We start from the raw sequence: 4,716 nt of genomic DNA, 5'->3' as shown, positions 1-4,716 counted from the left end.
CGTCGCGGCATCAGTCGATGTGAGCGTATCTATCCCTCACAGTACCAACGATTCCCTGGTTATGATTCTGAAAGCAAGGAATTTAATGCAGAGTCCATCAGAAGCACATCATGGGCCAGAACGTTGCAGACAACATGCGTTACCTGATGGAAGAAGATGAAGACGCTTACAAGAAACAGGTCTCTCAGTACATAAAGAACAGTGTAACTCCAGACATGATGGAGGGGGTGTAGAAGAAAGCTCACACTGCTATACGAGAGAACCCAGCCTATGAAAAGAAACCCAAGAAAGAAGTTAAAAAGAAGAGATGGAATCGTCCCAAGATGTCCCTTGCCCAGAAGAAAGATCGGGTAGCCCAGAAGACAAGCTTCCTCAGAGCTCAGGAATGGGCTGCTGAGAGCTAAACCAAACAATTTTCTATGACTTTATTCCAGATAAAGACAATAAACTTAACAACAGAGCAAGAAAGCAAGAAAGAAAGGTAAAGAAAAACACAAATTATCAGGGTTGGAAGAGTTCACAGAGATTCTCTAGTCTAAAATTTCCCATTTTACAAAAGGGGAAACTGGGGGGCCAGTAGGTGGCATGGTGGTTAAGGGCACTAGACTACCACATGGCTGACCACAGTTTGAGTCCCGGACCTGGTGGCTTGCTTTCTCACTTTCCCTCTCTCTCTTTTTCTGGTCAAATTAAAATAATAACAATAATAAATAAAGTTAAATAAAATAAATAAAAAGGAAAAAGGGAAAGTGACCAGGAGATTGGCCCAAGATTCCATAGTGTGTTCATGCCAGCAGCAGAATGGGGACTCCTGGCCCTGCTCCAGTGTTCCTGCCTCTGACGCCAGACCACGTAAGCAATCCTTCGCAGGACTCGACATTCTTTACAGGACTCCTTGGGAAGTTTGATGAATCCTTCCTCTACCAAGCGGTCCTACCTCTCCACCTCTTGTACTTCCTTCTCATGTGTTTCCACATTCAGTCACCCATGGCTTTCAGACTCTCAGCTGGTATTCAGAGTTATGTTCCTGGCAACTGACTTTTTTTTCTCCTTTGGTAGAAAAAAATGTTTTATATAAAATGAAAGACAATTTAAAAAACAAAACTAGGAACCATTTTTCTTGAGAGCCTCCCCAAGCAGCGATTCTGATGTGGACTAAAGCAGTGGCAACTCCTACAGAAAATTCTATCATGGATGTGCCTAAGATTCTTGCACACTCCCAAGGAACTCTTATGGAATGCCTGAATAGTCTATATGGAATGTTTGCAGACAAGCTTTGTGAAATATTTTATAAGTTCTCCTGGAAGGCCTGCTCCTCGTTCCTGGGCTGCACCTAGAATTCTCCTATCAGCTGTGTCTTTTTCTCCTGGAACTTTTCCATAAGTCTAATGGAGTGTTCATAGAAGAGCTGGGGAATTGTCAGTGAATTTTCCTGCAAACCCCTGGGGGAGTCGTCATGTGATCCTCGAGCAAATCTTACAGAAATATCATGGAGGGACCAGCAGATGGCGTAATGCTTACATCACTGGACTCCCACGTAGTCAACTGTAGTTTGAGTCCCCAACCTAGGGGCTTAAAACTCATGACGAGTGTGCGCATGCCCAAAATCTCGAGAGGAGAATGGAGGAGGAGGGATTGTGGGATGGCCATTCCCCATGGTGGGCAATTTCTCACTCTCTGTCTCTCTCACTCTGTCTCTCCAGCGAGTACATGCACCCTATAGCAAACAAATCTCTGAGAAAAAAAGAAACGAAGGAATATCATGGAGTCTTGCTTGGCACACTCCTTCAACTTCCATGGAATTCTTAGCTAAGGGCATGCCAATAAAATTCTATTGAGATGCTCACAGAACTTGCATTAAATTATCTTGGAAACCACAGAGAGGACTCTAAGAAATCTTGCAGAATTTCCTGGGAACCAAAACTAAGTCTCAAAGCTGTCAAGGATAAGATAGGATCAATCTTTGGAGGTCACTTTGTCAAAGGATGCTTACTTAGACCAGGGCCGGGAGCCAGCAGGTGGCATGGTGGTTAAGGTGGTGCACTTCCACATGGCCAACTGTGACTGGAGTCCTGGACCTGGCAGTTTGCTTTCTCTCTCTCTCTCTGGTGAGTGCTCATGTCCTCTAGCAAATTAATAATAATAATAACTAATAAAAAATTTTAACAAGAACAGGGCTTTACTTCTGAATGCATTGATTGGGCAGTCAGTGGGCATGTCTCAAGTCGCAACTTTGGACCCAAGCAGCAGGAAGTGAGCAGCTCGTGTGATGCAGGATGAGGGGTTTCTCATCACAGATTCACCCATTCCTCTTCGCCTTGTCACACACCAAAGGCAGCTCCACGCAGGGCCTAGCAGCAGTTGAATGGACTGTCTCCAGAAAGTCCTTCATGTTATTAATCTATCCCCACCCCCTTCTCTTGGAGCCTTGGGCTAACTGTGGATGTTCTCCAAATCATTAATTAAGCCTGAGTCAATTAAGAGTCTTGGATGTTGGCACATAATGGGTGCCATCTATTGATGTAACATAATTCTTTTCAGGTTGGAATACGGAGACACGCGGGCCCCGATTTTCATTGAACTCACCCCAGGGCCTGCTGTTTCAGGACAATGCACTGGGTTTTGCAAGTCAGCCTCCACAGAAACTGGATCCCAAGGGGCTCGGCATGGGGGGACAGTGCTGTCACACAAAGGGGATGCCCAGGGAGGTCAGGGAGGCAGCCAGGCAGTGTACCCAGCCTTCAGAACACAGGCATCTGCCAGCGCTTCCCCCTCCGAGCCGGCCTGGCCCCGGCCCAAAGCCCAGGCCTGGGAGCGGAGGCCTGGCGAGCTGGTTGGCACAGCCAGCACGGGCGCCCTGGGCCTTCATGCCTGGTTTGCTGAGCAGCCCTGGATGTGTCTTTGGGACCCTGTGAGTTCTTCCCCACTCTGGGCTAGGATGACTCCAGCTTGTAAGCAGTTCCTATGAAGACTCAGCTCATGACAGCTGCTCCCCAGGGAAGCCCGGGCTGAGCTCAGTGCCTCTGCTTGACGCTGCCATCGCACCTGGCGTGGCTCACAGCTGCAGCCATTAAGGGTGGGATGAATCACACGGGGTCGAGGTTCCGGCAGGGCTGAGACTCTGCCTTTTCACTGTCACTCCACAGTGCCAAGACAGTGCCTGGCATGCATGGGGGGCACGGATGATGACAATTTTGATGGTGCCATGGAACCATAACAATAGCCGCTAACACTCGCAGAGCACTGGCCACATGCGGGCACCGGTCTCTGCCTTTCCACGGCGCCAGCGCATTTAATGAGAACGAACACCTTCCCGGAACATCCGGCATCGTGAGCAGATACTGAGAGCTTGCCGCGTGCCGGGTGTTATACTTAGCAGGAACTTCAGTTGAAGTTGCTGAATTTTTTTTTTCTTTTTTTTAGGTTTTTGCCATAGGGTACGTGTGGGCTTGCCAGAGTGGAGAGAAACAGAGAGGGAAAGTGAGAAACCCCTTTCAGGGTGTGATGGCCATGCAACAGCTCCCTCCTCCCCCCATTCTCTTGGGATTTGGGGCATGCACACCACGTACCCGGGTGTGATTTTCAAGCCACTGGGTCTGGGACTTAGATCCCATTCAACCATGTGGGCCCTATTGAATGATTTTTTTTTCTTGCTATAGGGCATGTGTGCTTGCCAGAGAAGAGAGAAACAGAGAGAGGGAAAGTGAGAAATCACTTCCCCAGAGGGGATGGCCATGCCACAATCCCGGTTCCTTCATTTTCCTCTTGGGATTTTGGGCACACACACACACACACACACACACACACACACATACTTGGCACGATTTTCAAGTCATGGTTGACCATGTGGGAATACAGTCGCTTTAACCACCCTGTCACCTGCTGAATGATTTCTGTTCAGGCTGTTGGGACAGCCTGCGGCTGGTACCTCAGGAAGTGTGTAGCCCTAAAATCAATTGAACCCCAGAGCCAGTATCAATGTCGACACCAGTTCCAAACACCAGCACTGCTCCCTGTCTTACTTCATGCCGACATCATTTATGCCCCCTCAGGCAGGACTGTGACCCCGGCCCCCCACTGTCAGGGAGGCTGGGAAGGGAACAGCTCATGTTTGCAGCCTCTGAGGTGGAGGAAAGGCTAGGGAATCTCCACGCACTTAGAAACAAACCTGAGGGAAGGCAGAGAGCAAGTGCCCCGGCCGTGGGGGCATCCTGGGCTTGTCTCCTCTGAGAGAGGAAGGAAGTGAAACCGACCTCCCTGCCCACCCGCTCTGGAGGAGGAGAGACTCACAGAGGCTGGCAGTTCAACACCTGCCACACCGCCTGCCGCCTGGACTTCACTTCCTTAGTGAAGTTCTTCCTTTTTTTATTTTTTATTTATTTTTTTTGCCACAGGGCCAGGTTCCTCCCTGGAAAGAACACAGAGAGAGGGAAAGTGAGAAGTCATCCCTTAGTGAGGGTGGCCATGCCACAATCCCTGGGGCATACATGCACACGGGTCCAGTGTGTTTTTCAGGTCATGGATCCAAGATTCGAACCATGGAGTTGACCACGTGGGATCCAGTGCCTTAAAGTTCCACGTCACTTCTGACCCCAAGTCTCACCTTTTAAACTCTTCAACCTCGTCTAAAGCAATAATATCAATGAAATCGCTGTGTGTGTGTGTGCGTGTGTGCACGTGCGTGTGTGTGTGTGTGTGTGGTAAAGACCAATATCT

The 4,716-nt window shown here is 48.9% G+C and overlaps 1 pseudogene; it reads left to right on the top strand.

Annotated features, from left to right (window-relative positions):
• The window catches only part of LOC102474198 (60S ribosomal protein L5 pseudogene), an 883-nt pseudogene extending 479 nt beyond the window's left edge, over positions 1-404 (top strand).
• Positions 405-4,716: the final 4,312 nt, after the last annotated feature.

Source organism: Tupaia chinensis, unplaced genomic scaffold (genome assembly GCF_000334495.1).
Source record: "Tupaia chinensis unplaced genomic scaffold, TupChi_1.0 Scaffold141490_1, whole genome shotgun sequence".
NCBI lineage: Eukaryota > Metazoa > Chordata > Mammalia > Scandentia > Tupaiidae > Tupaia > Tupaia belangeri.
The sequence above is the reverse complement of the archived record's forward strand: the minus strand, read 5'-3'. Positions and strand labels throughout refer to the sequence as shown.